The sequence below is a fragment of the Silene latifolia genome, chromosome 11 (assembly GCF_048544455.1).
Source record: "Silene latifolia isolate original U9 population chromosome 11, ASM4854445v1, whole genome shotgun sequence".
Classification (NCBI taxonomy): domain Eukaryota; kingdom Viridiplantae; phylum Streptophyta; class Magnoliopsida; order Caryophyllales; family Caryophyllaceae; genus Silene; species Silene latifolia.
This window is the reverse complement of record NC_133536.1, coordinates 201,542,408-201,559,838: the sequence shown is the minus strand read 5'-3', so window position 1 is coordinate 201,559,838 and position 17,431 is coordinate 201,542,408.

Below are 17,431 nucleotides of genomic sequence, written 5' to 3'. Positions count from 1 at the left end.
TGAATTTACATATCTACATTTACACGGTTTGAAAATATTTTGAATAAAACGTTTTTTTTTTTTTTTTTTTTTTTTTTTTTTTTTTTTTTTTTTGACGTTTTTTTTTTGGACTCTTTTTGGTTTTTTTTTTGTTTTGGACGTTTTCTTTTTTTTTTTTTCGGTTTTTTTTTTGTTGCACGGATTTTGAAATGGGTTTTAGGCCCGAAGTTTGACTCGACATACGGACAGAGTTTGGACTTTGTTTTGCCTTTTCTCGAAAATATTTACGTTTTAAAAAGAGGTTTTAATTTTACAAAAATCGTCATGGTTTCGTTTAGAAAATGGTGATCACATATGATACAAACATTATACAAGCATTATAACGAGATGCTGAGTGCATTTAAAAGGGTTTTGGTTTAAAGGGTGGGTTGCCATACCGAACAATCAAACCCGAAGTCTGTGGAGAGGCTCGTGCCAAACAAGAGTAAGGCCGATTCCTAGTCCATTTCCTCAAGTAGTGAAGGCCCTTGATGCAAACAAGAGTAAGCATCATGGTATGGATGACATCAATCGCTATCCATCCTTAGGCCCAAATAAGAATTAGGACTGTTTAGACGGGACGATTGGTCGAATGGGTTGGGTTGGGCCTAGGAAGGCCGAATTAACGGTCTAGGAAGACCGAGTTATGAAAACCGACAATTGTCTTGTACAAACTTATTCCCTAACCTTGTTCAAGTTTCACCCTTGCTACACGTAAGTGTATTATCCCCAGCGGAGTCGCCAAACTGTGGACAGCGGGCCGCCCACGGGGGCGCTTGGTGAAAACGGGGAACAAGCGTTTGCATTTTGTAAGGAGTCGCCACCAATTTTTATGGGAAATTGGAACCGTTCGAATACCTCGTGTCATGTCAAGACACAAAGTAGTGACATGAACACTAAGCAATCGTTACCCTTAGCATTCTATGTCTAGAATGACTCTCGTGGATGCCAATGAACACGGGTGCTCACGGAGATCTGGAGTAAGGGGTGAGGGTACGTATTAGGAAGCTCTTTTGATCGAACACCTAATCCCGCCCGCCTCGATAGCGGCCTCTACTAATGATTAGGGAAGTTTATTCGTACTTGATATATCGTCGGCTATATGCATGCAATGCAACATCCATAGATTAATCCTAGCATGTGAAGATTTAACTAAGTCGGTGGACAATTAATTAGCATACGATTGGGTCGAAGTAGGATTTAATGCCCATTTACATGTGAAAGCATACAAATGATAAAAAGCAATAAATACAATAAATATAAATTACAATAATGAAAATTACATTAATTACAAAGGATTTATTGATTTATGTCGAAAATACCTTTAAAACGGATAATTTGAGAGAAGGAATAAAGGAATAAAAAGAACAAATTAACGAACAGGAATTAGCGTGATATTACAGGTAATAGTTAATTAATACGTAGCCTAATTAATTAGGTCAAGGCAGAAACGGAGTTCAGGGACAGAAATCATCCTGGAACAAAGAGATCGCCCTCGGAAGAGCGCGGCGATTCTTTGCGTACATTTCAAGGGGCGAGTTTCGTGTGAAGCGGAAGCGCAAATCTTTATGTTCGATTGGTAAATTTAATGATTGATTGATATAATTACTCGGATGAAAGTGATTTAATGCATTTAATTACATATGAATTAGTCATAAAAACAGTAAACATGAATGAGACGGATGCAAACGGATTAATTACATGAAGGAGCGATGTTAATGAATGAGTCCTCTATTGAAATCAATTAACTAGGTTGGATGTGACGAATTAATGACGAATATACAATGAATATGGATGCAAATATATCAATGATAAATTCCAGAAACTCAATATGAACAAATTGAATCTCTAAAATCCGGGTTTGAATTTAATGACGAAAACCCGCAAATATGAATTACTTGGGATTTAAGTCGGATTTGAATAATTAAAACATGTTAACGACGAAGGAATTATGTGATACAATATACATGTGAATATTAATGATGATGAACGAAGAATTTAAGAAAACAAGTGAAAAACAAATAAACAAAGACGAATTACAGAGGACGGGGAAGAAGAAAAGAAGCGAGAGAAGCTGCGGCCCTCACGAAGAGGCGCGGCAGAAGCTGCGCTCCTTCGAAGAGGCGCGGCGATTCTTTGCGTCTTTTCTCGATTGTCGATCTTACGAAAATCCATAAAAAGAGGTTTTAAAGACGGTTTTAGAAATCGGTTTTAATGATATTTTCGACGTAAACCTTACAATGATGGTACGATAAATAAAATACAGTAAATAAATAAGGATTATACACCCTCAGACTTACATGTTGACGGAACGAGATGAACTAAGATATCGATTAGTGATGCTCGACGCGAATGCAAAGAAAGAGTGCCCTCGTAAGAGGAAAACGATTGATTAATTTAAGTTGATTGAGTGTAGTTGGTCAAATTGGTCGGTCATGCAACGGAGAGGCTGGTACCCGGAAAGATCCGAGCTTACGTGGTCGGAAGTCCAAGCACGTAGGCGCCAATTAGTAAGAACAAAGTCTAGAATGCAAAGGGAGAAGAGAAGGGCGGACACTCGCGTGAGAAATATGAGGAACGAAGGCTCCTATTTATACTAATCACACGACGGAATTATGGTAAGACTAGGATACGGAAGGAAAGATCCGGAAATAACCGACTTAGGTTAAACGCGGAAACTTGGACAAAAAGAAAACCCTGGGAAAAGGCGCAGCAGGTGCTGCGTCCCTTGGAAGAGGCGCAGCACTTGCTGCGTCCTTTCCCGGGTAGGTTCCTCTGCGCGTAGAAAACGCGTTTGACAGCCTGTCGTATTTTAGGCATAACTTTCTCTACAAGACTCGTATTAAGGTGATTTCGGTGGCGTTGGAAAGCTAAGAAAGAGATCTAAAACTTTCTGTGAAATAGGCCCGACCCAAAAAACTCGTTATGACCTCGTAAATTGGGCCTAAAGCTCGGGTTGTCAATTTAGCTAAATGAAATGCACATTTTGTAATGTAAACTTTTAGTTTAGCCTAATGAAGTGACTTGAGACTCAAAACGAGATATAATCTCAACATTTTATGACATCCTAACCTTAGGTAGACAAGCCCATTGCTTTGACTCGGGATTTGACGGTTATAGGAAATGAAGACGGTTTTTGACCCAGACTCCAATTGTACTCTAATTACTGTCAAAACGACCGTATCGGCACGTAGATGACAACTAAGAGGCAGACATTAATATTTGAGCAAACACTTGACGATAATCTTACGAACTGTCACAAATCGTTCCGCGAATCAAACATGCGGCCCAATCATCACCGGGTGGTTTGCGGGAGGTGCAGAAATGAGGTGTCTACACCTTCATTCGTCTCAGCAAAGACCGTTGCACATAATAGCATTTCAATTTCGAAAAAAACAAACGCTCTAAGAACCTACCTCCTGTCATATTGTTTCGTTTGTGATCACGAGGACGCATATGGCATCCAGTCGGAGAGCGATTAGAGGTAACTAGTGTAGTTCCCGTGCTACAACACGGTATTTTTTAGATTTGTTTTATAAAGAAGCTTTCTTACTAAATTAATTGCATAAATTAACTATAATTGCAATTTAATGTTATAATGCACGGAGTACTAAATATAATCTTAGTAAGAAGTAGAAAACGAAAGTTTACTACCATCAAAAGACACTTTAAGTTAAGTTATTTTTGTCTGAAACTATTTTTACTTTACTGTTAAAAAATAACACTATAATGTTATATCCTTACATGATACTCCCTCCGTACCACACCAAAGGTAACGTAGGGAAAATTGGAGTATTTAAGAAAAAGTGGAAAAAGTAAGGGTAAAGAGGGAAAAAATAGGTGGGGTATGTAATTGTGGGTTTAATTGTGGGTTGGTAGGTGGGGTATGTAATGACAATTTGTGTAAATATCAAATGGGTATAAGGATAACTTGGTAATGTTGTGGACCAAATAAGGAATGTTACCTTTGGTGTGGTACGTCCGTTTATAGTAAGTGTTACCTTTGGTCTGGTACGGAGGGAGTATGACATTAAAATACAATTAAGTGATGTAAGATCTAATTAAAATATGTATTACCTTATAACGAAAATAGGTAAAAACAGTATACTACACATTTAAAAAGACAATTTACAAATAATTAACTAATATTTTTATTTTTTTATTTTTAATAAAAAAATACATAAAAATTTGTTTCGTCCTTTAGAAAACCATATTTAGAGTCTAACTGATAAAGGATAATATAAAATGAGATTTGCGTAATTATAGAGTGTAACTGATGAAGGATAACATTTATGGAAATGATTGTATAATAAATTAGGGATAATAATTGTTTCTTGCAAAAGAGGTAAAATATAAATGTCTAACTGATGAAGGATAATATAAGTAGTAAGGGGTTTAGTAGTAAGGGGATGTTGTAAAGATTGCATAATATATTAGGGGTAAATTAGGGGTAAATGATATGATGTTATTTTTTCGGATTTGATCTCCGATGAATTGATATGAGATATTGTATATTGGGGGTCATTTTTTGTGATTTGAGATTTTCGAAATAATATTGTTAGCATTGCATAATTTGTGGAGCAAATTATAAGTTTGTTTCCATATAGGATTGGGTAATTAGAAAAGTGAAAGATTTTTTTTTTTAGTTCTAACGTTAGAATGTTAGTAATGAGATCGGCCAAATCAATGCGAAATCAATTTGTTTCCATATAGGATTGTTAATTAGAAAAGTCAAAGATTAATTTTTTTTGGTGCAAACGTTAGAAAGTTAGTAATGAGATCGGCCAAATCAATGCAAAATCAATTAGTTTAAATAGTGGGCCCAATTTAAAACGTGATTTGTGGTGTTTTCAGTCCATAAGGCAGGCCCATGAAAGTAGGGAACGCTTGGGCGGGAAAATACTAAGAGAATTTTATTCTCTTAGTAGTAGGGGGGATTCTTAAGGTGTGACTTGACATTTTGTCAGTTATTATAAGTAGTTGCTTGTTTTGTCAATTTTGGTGTTTTAATTATTAGGCTAATTTGATAACTTATACCTTGAATAATTCCGTTTTTCAAATATTTCAAATATTATACTTAGAATAAATTTCTTTAAAATCTTACACCTAAATTGCTTATTTCTTCCAAACTTGATACAAAATCTCTAAATAAGACGTGAATTGACTATTTTACCTTTACTAATTAACCTACCCACCTTTCTCCACCACATTCAACCACCAGCCCTTATCTTCTCCACCACATTCAACCACCAACCCTCAATTCATCAAATACACTTTTTCCTACCGGCACCACCATCACCCTTTCATACCGGCACATACGATCCACCGCCATCACACTTCTGGGAGCCAAACTATGTTATAATTATGAAGATACAAAACAGAAGAAAATTGAAGACCCGAACAACGGAAGACGACGCGATGACAAGGGGATCAGAATCGGAGGGGCGGACAGTGACGAGCGTGTCGAGGACAAGTGGGGCATAGTCAAGGGAGAGATAAAGAGAATCGATGAGGGTGGATGAGTTGACTCGGGAGTGGGGAAGGGGTGGATTTAATGGAAGAAATGGAGAGGGAGGCCGGAGATGGTGTCGGAGATGATGAGTTTAGGGAGAGGGAGGAGCCCGTGTTTGAAAGGTTTTCGACGGATCTGGAGGGTTATTGGGTGGTTTGCATGCTTGAGGTGGTGGTGTAGCGGGTGCGTGAGAAATAGTGGTGATAGGTTGGGGAAAAGGGGCGGAAGATCAGAGCAGGCTACGGGAGGACAATTGTGGATGGCGGTAATGGCACCAATGGTGGTGTTGAGGGTTTTTAATGGTGGTAATGGTGGATATGTGGGTTAATAGGTTGGAAAAAGGGGATGATTTTTAATTATTATGGGTTAAATTCGTCAATTTGGGCCATTTTTAAAGATTTGGTATTAAATTTGGAAGAAAAAAATATTTTGGGTATAAGGTTTTAAAGAAAGTTATTCTATGTATAAGATTTGAAAAACGGAATTATTCAAGGTATAAGTTATCAAATTAGCCTAATTGTTATTGTGAGTAGTTTTAAACTTGTGCAAATTTTACGGGCATGCTATTTTAATCGTTGTAAGTAAAAAGTATAAAAAAATATGATTTAATTTTCATGTTATGTCTAAGAGGCTATACATTACAAAGTTTATAAAGATGAGGTGAATTTATTAATACAATTAACTTTCAAGATAATCATCATATAAAAATATAGAAAAGGAAAAAAAAACATATCCTCAAATTGTTACCTATTCCCTTCATTTTCTTATTTTCTTCTCATTTGCTTTCTAGAGGTCGAAGTTTCCGATTTTTAACCCTAAATAAGTTTGAAAATAAAAATTATTTATTTATAAAACTAAAACGTTTACTATTAATATCAAGACATCTCTTAAGAAAAAAATTAACAAAAAAAAATTATTTTTAGATGTCGAAAAATACGATTAAAGGTACGCTTTTAATAACACAATAAAGCAAATGGGAAACAAAATAGGAAAATAAATGGAGTATAAAATATTTCTAAGTAGAACCACGCTTACCCGCCCCCTTAGTATCCCTATGAAGATGAGATTATCCCTATCCATCAAACAAATTCTCAAATTGTCCTCCATTAATAACCATTATAAATGGCCTCCTCCCCCTTTTTTGGTATTTTTGTCAAAATCAAAGGTAAACAAATGACCGAGACATAGCGAGTAGTTTAGTACTTCCTTCGTTTGGTTAGATTCATACATTTTCTATTTCTGTATGTTCGTTTTAATTCCATACGTTTCCTACTTAGTAAGTTGTACCCACTTGTCAAAATTCAAGGGTACCAACTGACCCTCATCTCATTTATATAAATAAGCATAAGGTTAATTTAGTACATTAACATGCATTTCGACCTACATGTTTAGCTTATTTTACCTTACTTCTTCTACTTTTATCAACTTCTTAAAGTTCAAAGTACCAACTTCAACTTGTGTGTAAATCCATTATACTTCTATAGTTCATACTTCCTTCACTTATGTGCCGCAAGCATTTTCTTTTACGTTCATTCCAAAATTAGATTTATGGATCGCAATTCATTCATAATATAAAAAAGTCATATGGTTAATAGATATAATTACGTAGGAGGTTTTTCTAATATGTGTCCTAAGAACAGATACATGTTACTAGTAATTTATATATGGTAAGATTAACAACATATTCACATAAGATACCCACAAGTATATTCTCATTTATACCATATTTAATGAGAATATGTTGTTAATCTTACCATATATGGGTTACTAATGTATGCTTTAAGGGCATACGTTAGAAAAACTCATAAGTAAGTGATCCAATTTGCTTGTGGATTAATTTTATTTTCTAAATACAACGAATAGCGATATTAAGGCTATGTTTGACAATGCATTTTAGATACCTTATTTGGTCAAAGTAGCTTATTTGACAAAAATTTCAGGTACCTTGTTTTTTTTTTTAAGTATTTGGCAATTAGCTTATTTAACCAAATAAGCTATCTGAAATGAAATGTTATCTCGAGTAGCATTTGAGATTTCAAATACCTGATTTGATTTAATTTTCCTTACCCTTTAATCTATACTATTAAATAATTATCATATCATTTTATAACATTTTGTCAAAAAATCAGGTTACCTTTTCAGTTAGTTTGCCAAGCATTTTTTCATATAATTAGTTAGGTTATCAGCTCCTAATTTTCAGTTACATTACCAATTACCTTTTTAGGTTTCAGTTAGATTTTCAGTTTTCAGGTTTCAGTTACCTTTTTAGCTCGTTGCTCGTTTTACCAAACAGAGCCTAAGTTTTACTTAGTCATACGAAATACTCCTAATAATTATGCTCATTTTTCTCATAAAAGTAAGTTGTTAACGTTAGTTGGGGGCAAAGTTGAAAAAATGTCGACAACACAAAATAATTTGTCAATAATCTTTAACAATTAAAAAAATTCGGCTTAATTTTACTCTTGATCCTAAAATTGATAAACAAATATTAAAAATAACAGCTCAATGATATAACCCAAAGCTAAAATAAAGCCTTTATCATGAGTTTAGCCCTAATATACAATTTTCGCAATTCACAACTTCATCCCCTAAAGTCCCTCAAATCCCTTCTTTCTCGCCTCAATCCTTACGCCACCCCACTCTATCTCACCTCTTTTCCCATTTTACTCTTGTGCAATCAGTTCGAGTAATCGTATTTCGGCTATTATGACTCGAAATTGTAGATCTACTAGGATAATTGTATTTCTATATATGTGATTTTTGGAAGGTATTATCAAAAATAATTATTTATATATCAGTCTTTCGCTTTTGAGTTTATTTTCAGTCTTTGATCACTATTTGTATATCTTTTTCGTTTTTAGGTATATTTTCACTCTTTTTAAATAATCATTATTTTTTTTATTTTGATAAAGTATTTTAGCCATCAAAGTATTTCGATTTCATAATTATTTCACCCTTTTTTTAATGTGTTTCTAGTTTTTCTTAAACAATTTTTTTAGGTAATTTTTTTAATTGAAATAAATAATACTGAGTAATTTATAAGCAAATTGTTGTTTTTTCCTGATATTTTTTTGTTCAGTTTTAAGCAAATTATTACTTTTTGTTGTATTCAAATCACTGAATAAGATCTATTTTTAATAAATTTTTCTGGTATTCTTTGTTCTACTCCGTATTTTATTTTTCTGGTATGGAATATTCTTTGTTTTATTTTTTTTCTCAACCTGGTACAGAGAAATAGAGAATGCATACGGAAAATTCTCACTATTTATAATGAAATTTAATTATTTAAATGAATAATTTTCTGGGAGAAAAACTAAAGAATGACTTTAATAACTATTATGAAAGTATCACATATACAATGTTAAAAGTGTAAAATGACGAAAAAACATCGTAAGATATACGCCTTCCATTTTAACATGAACTAGGTTTAAACCCATGAAAATTCACGGGTTTGCTATAAAAAAACTATCAATTAGCAATTATATGTAATTATGTAAAACATACAAATAACTACAAAACATAATTCATTGCTTTGTGATGAAGATAAGTCAGGTTTAACTATATTTGTAACCAATATAAAATTTGATATTTTGTAAATGCATCATTATTTTAACTTATTTGATTAATTTTTAGTAATTATATTCTATTTGAACGTTAGGAGTAACCATTGCATATAATAGCACCAATTTTATTTTTGATCAAATACTTAATAATAAATATTTTTTTAACCGTTAACCAAAAAAACACATCCTTAGTGCAAAAGGAATCGTCTTCCTAGGGTTCTATGGAAGCTGAGTCCTAGGTCATCTATGTTTCTTCCTTCTTGTTCAAGGATCCTATCTACGTCGTGTATGTAGTTTGGTTTCTCCAGTTTTCTTTTGGTACGTTCTTTTTGTTGTGTTTTTCTCTGAGTTTCGTTGAAGGAAAGTTTAGGGCTTTGGTTTTTGGCGTGATTTCTTTGGGTCTTCTGTTCGTATATTAGGGTTGTTGTAGGTTGTTTCGTTTTTCCGTATTATAGTGGGGGTTCTTGCTTATGGAGCGTAGGTGTAGTAGCAAGGGCAAAGGGGTGATGGGAGAGAGCTCTAACGGTGGGAGAAAGGTTTTTGTTTGGGAGGCTAACCAGGATGGGGATAACAATGGACAAGCGGAAAAGATACTTGTTGGGAAAATTTGGGCTACGAAGACGATTAATAGTAAAGCAGCCATTGATACGATGATTCATTTATGGAATCCAACAGGGAAGGCGATGGGTAATGTACTTGATGGCAGGGAGAGGACTTTCATATTCCGTTTTGAGGATGACCGGGATAAGGCTAGGGTAATTGAGGGCCAACCATGGCACTTTGATAAGTTTGTATGGTGTTTCAATGAACCTAGTGGGGAGGGGAAGCTGTCTTACACGCCTCTTGATAGATTACCAATTTGGGCTCGTATATATGATCTCCCAATTAAAGGACGAACTAATGAAGCTAACTTGAGAAAGTTGGGGGAGCAGCTGGGGACATACGTTGTGCGTGATGTTTCTCCTTACCCGGAGCTGGAGAGGGCGGTTTGAATTCAAATACTTCATAATATCCGTAAGTCACTTCAACCATCGATGGAGATAAGACTGTCTGATGGAAAGATAAATACTTTTGAGGTCAAGTATGAGCGGCTTCCCCTGTACTGCTATGGGTGTGGTGTTTTGGGTCATGGACTAAAAGATTGTGAAGGTGGTCCGTATGACGAAGATAATTTGCACTATGGGGAGAAACTGCGTGCTTCGCCAAGTAAGGGTGGTAAGGCGGGTGTTGCTGAGGGGCGTAATACTAGCAGAGACTTGAGACCAGAGTTTGAAGAGGAGTACCTTAGAAGTGAAGAGGAGATGATTGAGAAATTAAAACGTATTGCCCTGTCTAGTAAGACTAAGTTCCAGAAATTTGCGGGATGTGTGGAGCTGCAGAGTGTGATGGAGGAGAGTGCGCAGGGAGAGTTGGAGAATGGTGAAGTAGGCGGTATGGGGTCACTGAGATGGGATGGTGGTAGAAGGAAGGTCGGGCAGGCTGTGCTTAATATGAATGCGGGGGTTCGGGGTGATACTATGGGGGAGTCTGCGCTGAGTAAAGGGCTAATAAGTGACGGTTTGTCCGGGGAGATTGATGCAGGGGCTGGCATGGTGGAGACGGTTTTAATGGGGAAGACTAGTGTGAGGAAATGGCAGCAAACTGAGAGGGTGGAACGTGGGGGCGCGTTGGTTTCGCCGGAGCTAGCTGATGATGAGGTGATAAATGAAAATAAAAAACGAATGAGGACTGGTGATGATGAGGAGATTGTCGTTGTTTCGAAGAAAATTGCTTGTCACAGGGATGTGTAAATATCTGAGGCGGAGGTTGGCCCGAGTCAACCTCGCTGGACCCAATGAATCTCTTGAGCCTTAACTGTAGGGGGCCGGGCAACCCCGTTGCAGTTGGCGCGCTCCGGAATCTTATCCGGAGGGAGGCCCCAGCTTTGGTCTTTCTGTGTGAGACAAAGTGAGTAGTGAGGAGATGAGGTCGGTTATGTTACGTTTTGAGGATTATTTTGGTATGGCGGTGGATAGTGTGGGGCGGTCTGGGGGTCTTGCTTTCTTGTGAAGGAAGGATGTTCATGTTGTTTTTCGCTCTGCTTCTGTTCATTTTATGGATTTTGATATCCGGACAGATGACCTTGAATGGAGGTGTACGGGGTTCTATGGGTGGCCGGCAGTACAGGACCGTCACTTATCTTGGGCGCTACTTCGGTCCCTTGCAGCTGAGTCGCGGGTACCATGGTTGTGTGTGGGAGAATTTAATGAGATACTTTTTGCTAATGAGATGAAGGGGGGAAGTAGGGCACAACGACAAATGAACAACTTTCGAGATGCGGTGGATGTTTGTGAGCTGAGTGACTTGGGTTTTGAAGGGTATGAATTTACTTTCGATAACGGACAGGCTGGGGTGGATAATAGACAATGTCGGTTGGATCGTGCGTTCAACAATGAAGGCTGGCGGGAACTTTTCCCATATGCGAAAGTGATTAACATGAACCGTGAGTGGTCGAACCACTCACCTATTAAGGTTGTTTTGGACGGTCGTGAGAGGATTGATGGGACCCGAATGCGTAGTTTCCGCTTTGAACAAATATGGGTGGGTGAGGATGGGTGTGAGGACACAATAAAGAAGACGTGGGAGGAAGAGGACTGGAATATGGTGGATACATGATACGTGTCGTTTAGCGTATACAAATTAGTAATTTATAATACCTATCTTAACCTCAAAAATAATAACATAGTAAAGGATAAGTAGGGTCGATCCCACGGAGAGACCGGAAAAACTAATTAACTATCTAGTATTATTATCTACTAACTTACATATATACCTTTTGTGTACATATTTACGGCTATTAACATTATGTACGATAAGGGGGGGTTTTCATTGGGATTTGGTAACCAGACTAACGGAACTAAATACGGAACTAAATACTAAGGCAAAACGCGAAGTAAAATACCCCATTAAGCACTTATTCTTTTGGTAATTTTAGTTTGTCAACCGATCAATGTTTTATGTTAAATCTCCCGAATACTTATAGATTAACTGCGGAATTCAAGATAACAAGAACTACCTATCTTCTCTTAGATTACAATTGACCTGAACTAAGCCTAGATCAATTCTTAACTAACCGACCAATGTAAGTTTGTCACACCCTACTAAGGACCGAATTAGTAGCAATATTGAACCAAGAAGACGTCATTAACCCAATTAATCCCTTCAGTGTCGTCACTACCTAAAGATTAACTGACCAAATATTACTCCTAGCTTAAACTAAACCCCAATTTGCAGAGAATAATCTAACCTAGTTGCTACTCGGATTATGTAAATCGAACTAAGCCAGAATCACACAATTAGCATAGCTAACAATCTCAGGCCACAATAAGATAACAAATTATAACTGAAATTGCAACTTCAATTAAGAACGAGTAAAATTTCGGATACAAATAACTGACAGATTAACAATTAAACAACCAACAATTTCCAATACTAAAATTAATCAACGAAATAAAACCATAAATTGAATACAAGAGAGGTAGAGAGAACTCAATTTCTGCCCGGAATTTGTAGTCGGACCATCGGATGTCGCACCTCAGGAACCGCTCCAAAATTCGCCCTTTACTCAGCCGTGTGCTAAGACTCCGTCTGAGTACGTCTCCTACTGCTCTCACGACCCAATTAGGTCTCAAATCGTCACTCAATATTGCTCAATTTCTGTAAATAATATATTTGGGTATTCTTCTTCTATCTAATTAGAGTTATGAAATTGGGTATTTATAATGTTTGTGAAAGATTAGGCCAAGGAATAGGATAGAATTTGTGGGATAAAATATGGGAAGAGATTGAAAATGGAGACGGACGCGGATCTCCATTGATGAGTTGTGCTCTTCGTTGGTATGCACTTTCAATAGCTTCTGAATTTCTATCCTTTATTTTACTCCTGTGATTTTATTGAGTATCACACGTGCTCCATTTGGCTTGTCTTGCTTTGGTCTGCCGATTCCTTATTCATGGGCTGCCAATTTCTTATTCATGGGCTGCCGATTCCGCGTAATTAATTAATTATTACGTACGTGCCTACTTGCGTGCTTCTTTATTTCTTATGCTTCGTTCTTATTTTGTTCTCTTGGTCCGTTTTACACATACTTGCGTCATACTTTTGATCCATTAAGCGCGTCATTCGGCCCATTCTCTTCTGTCTTGTAATCTGCTACACCAAAGCACACTAAATAAGCTCATTTGCATTTAAAATAATAATATCAGTACTTAAATATCGAAATTACAAATATATAATAATTTAGCTCAAATAATGCGAAAGACGATACTAACAATATACGGATATGGGATAAAAACATATATAATTATGGGCTTATCAAATTCCCCCACACTTAGCTTATTGTCGCCCTCGACAATGACAAATCATGAGCTATAAGTAAATTATCAACCTCAAAGATTTTAGACATAACCACGACAAAGGTTACCGACGACAAACTAAAACATTTTTAGAAATCATTTTTAGTTAGTTAGATAAGTTAGTTACGTCAATGGAAAACATTTTGTAGTTAGATTAGAAAGTAACATATACGAAATTATCCCTCCATTTCAAACTATACAACCAACTAATTAACCAACATAAATATTTTAAACCGCTTCTAAATTATAATGATAAATAAATGCAATAGCAATACACTCGATCCAACTATCTTTGTGCGCATGTGCAAGTGTATCGACTCGTAGAGGAAGGGTTCAGCAGTTTAAGGTCCTAGGGAAAGGGGATTTACTTTCTGTACATAGTACGAGGATCGTTCTCCCGAGCATTCAAGTGTATCCGTCATACCTCAATTAACTTACCCACCAATCCACAACCATCACATTGTCATTCACGTTTTTTTTTCTTCTTTCATTTTTTTTTTTTCATTTTCACATTTTTTTTTCTTCTGTTTTTTTTTTTGACTTTTTTTTCTGTTTTTCTTCAATTTTATTTCCTTTTTTTTTTTTTTTTTTTTGTTTCCAACATCTCCACCTTCCGTACCCGTGGATATATCCAGTGTCCCTTGTAGCGAGCTTTCGACCAATGGATCCCGCCCATCCGGACAAGTCATTAGGCATTCTCCCAATACATTGATTGGGTTCCCCTAAGGGTCTAATTACTCGGGCACCGGATAAAATTGAGGTCAAGAACTTAAAGCGAGAGTCACCTATGAAAGTAAATTGGTTAATAAGACCGGCTTACGCTCCCACACTCTATAGTCAACGAAAAGTGTAATAAAGATAGCCAAAGTAAGTGCTTTATAATTCTAATTTAAAGGAGACTTAAAATATGTATGTCACTTAATTAATCAATCCAAGTTCAAAATGGAGGAAAAATTCATGTATACACAACTTCAAAACATTTTTAATTATTACTACTATAATTAGTGAATTTTTTTTTTTCGGTTAGTATTTTGAAAAGTTAGATTAAAGCTTGTCGTCGACTCGCTAGTCTAGCTAGTCCAATAAGCACAAGGTAATATCTTTAAAAGCACATGTATTGGTAAAAAGAAAAAAATTTGACATCAGCTCCACTAAATCTATAGGTCTATGTATATTTGTATGTCAAATACCATTATACTACTACCATTCTGCCAGTACCGTCTATTATTCAGGGTACATCTCATATTTAACAACAATAGTCATGACCTAGTGTTTCTCAGTACCATTAAATTCTTCTTCCTCTTCCAGCTGATCAATAATCATATGAAACAGAGGCTGGTCCTCACCATCAGATTATTCAAAATTTTCAAGATTGATATAAGCTCGCCTCTCCCCCACACTTAAACTCGACATCGTCCTCGATGCGACATGGACATCGATATAAAAAATTTAGCATATAATAAAAAGAAGAGGGAAGAAGGAACTTAGCGGATTCATGTGAAGCATTCACAGCAGGATGTTTCAGTTCTGTCAAGGCAGCCAAGTACGCTGTCAGTAGCAGCAGTACATCAGACTGATAAGGAAGGTGCGCATGAGTTTGTTTCAGCGTCCAAGTAGGGCTGATCGACTTTTGTCCATGGTATCCAGCAAGGCAACATTGCTTTCTTTATTCCATCAATAATCCGTAAGCAATCTGATGGCCATTTACATCAGCATTCCTGCAAAATAAACCACTTGACCAAGATTTGTGAAATATGGAGGTGGTAAAATATACCAGTATACCAGCAGCATTTTTTATTGTTATCCTAAACTAATTTTTTTTTTTTTTTGTGCAACCGACACTATTAACATCCCCCTACAAAGGTTGCGAAACTCAGGGAGGCACTTAAGCCGACTCAACTAAACAACTAGATGCATATAAATATTAAACACACATAAAAGCAATAAAAATTAAGCTTGGATTGCCTCCCAAGAAGCGCTTAGTTTAATGTCACGGCTCGACATAGTTCGAATATCCTCAAGAATCAGTCAGCTCCTTTCAATATGCTCAAAACATCTCTGTCTTCCAAAAACTCAACTCCAAACCAGTTAAACCAAAATAAGATCTCACGCTCTCAGCAACAACCGCTAAATTTCAGACTATACTCTTTATCATATTCAGCTCCTTATATTTCCTCAAAGTCAGCTTATCTATGTCTCAAATATATAAAGCCACTGTATCCATTAGCATGTCGATAGCTGACTATTAGTCCACAACTTCAAATAATTCATCCCCTACACTTTGATTAAAGTAAGGGAACATAAATAAGAGAAGGGTGATTCAGATGATAGGCTATTCGTGAGAGATGTAAAGGCTGAGCGAACGTAAAACAGAAAGCAAGTAGTTAGCTACGCTACTAGTCCCTGCAAAAAAAAATAACGTCACTCTACCCAATGTTCGTTCTTTCGCTTGCCAAGTACATGTGCACGCTCATAATCAAATGAAGCCTATTATTAGCAAAATGGCAGGGAGTACAATTTGAAAAGTGGATCACTCTTCTCACATGTGAATACTAACCCCATCACCTCCAAACTCCATATTGTAGCTCAGGACCAGAGAGTTTTCATTACATCAACAACATATTAGTATGTGTAAACTAGTTTAAGCTAAATGATACTATGGTCGACAAATACAAGGGAAAGTATGCATACTATGCTAATTGTGGATATTAATCATTAGAAAAACTACAAACATGCTATTAGAGTTATAAAAACATGTGAATCTAAATGCAAGTTACTAACTGCTAAAAACTAATAAAGTCAGAATCAAAAATAGGATGAAACAAGATGAGTAAACACATGCAAAAATTTGTTAGAAAACATGTCTTCCACTCAAATTGCAACCTAAGAAAATCCGACTAAAAACTAAAATTTGAAATAAGACATACAGCACTAGAGTTTACATGAGTGTGGGGGAATATACAAGATATATAGAAAATTAATTTTAAATTCAATCTCCCCGGCAACGGCGCCAAAATTTGATACGTGTCGTTTAGCGTATACAAATTAGTAATTTATAATACCTATCTTAACCTCAAAAATAATAACATAGTAAAGGATAAGTAGGGTCGATCCCACGGAGAGACTGGAAAAACTAATTAACTATCTAGTATTATTATCTACTAACTTACATATATACCTTTTGTGTACATATTTACGGCTATTAACATTATGTACGATAAGGGGGGGTTTTCATTGGGATTTGGTAACCAGACTAACGGAACTAAATACTAAGGCAAGACGCGAAGTAAAATACCCCATTAAGCACTTATTCTTTTGGTAATTTTAGTTTGTCAACCGATCAATGTTTTATGTTAAATCTCCCGAATACTTATAGATTAACTGCGGAATTCAAGATAACAAGAACTCCCTATCTTCTCTTAGATTACAATTGACCTGAACTAAGCCTAGATCAATTCTTAACTAACCGACCAATGTAAGTTTGTCACACCCTACTAAGGACCGAATTAGTAGCAATATTGAACCAAGAAGACGTCATTAACCCAATTAATCCCTTCAGTGTCGTCACTACCTAAAGATTAACTGACCAAATATTACTCCTAGCTTAAACTAAACCCCAATTTGCAGAGAATAATCTAACCTAGTTGCTACTCGGATTATGTAAATCGAACTAAGCCAGAATCACACAATTAGCATAGCTAACAATCTCAGGCCACAATAAGATAACAAATTATAACTGAAATTGCAACTTCAATTAAGAACGAGTAAAATTTCGGATACAAATAACTGACAGATTAACAATTAAACAACCAACAATTTCCAATACTAAAATTAATCAACGAAATAAAACCATAAATTGAATACAAGAGAGGTAGAGAGAACTCAATTTCTGCCCGGAATTTATAGTCGGACCATCGGATGTCGCACCTCAGGAACCGCTCCA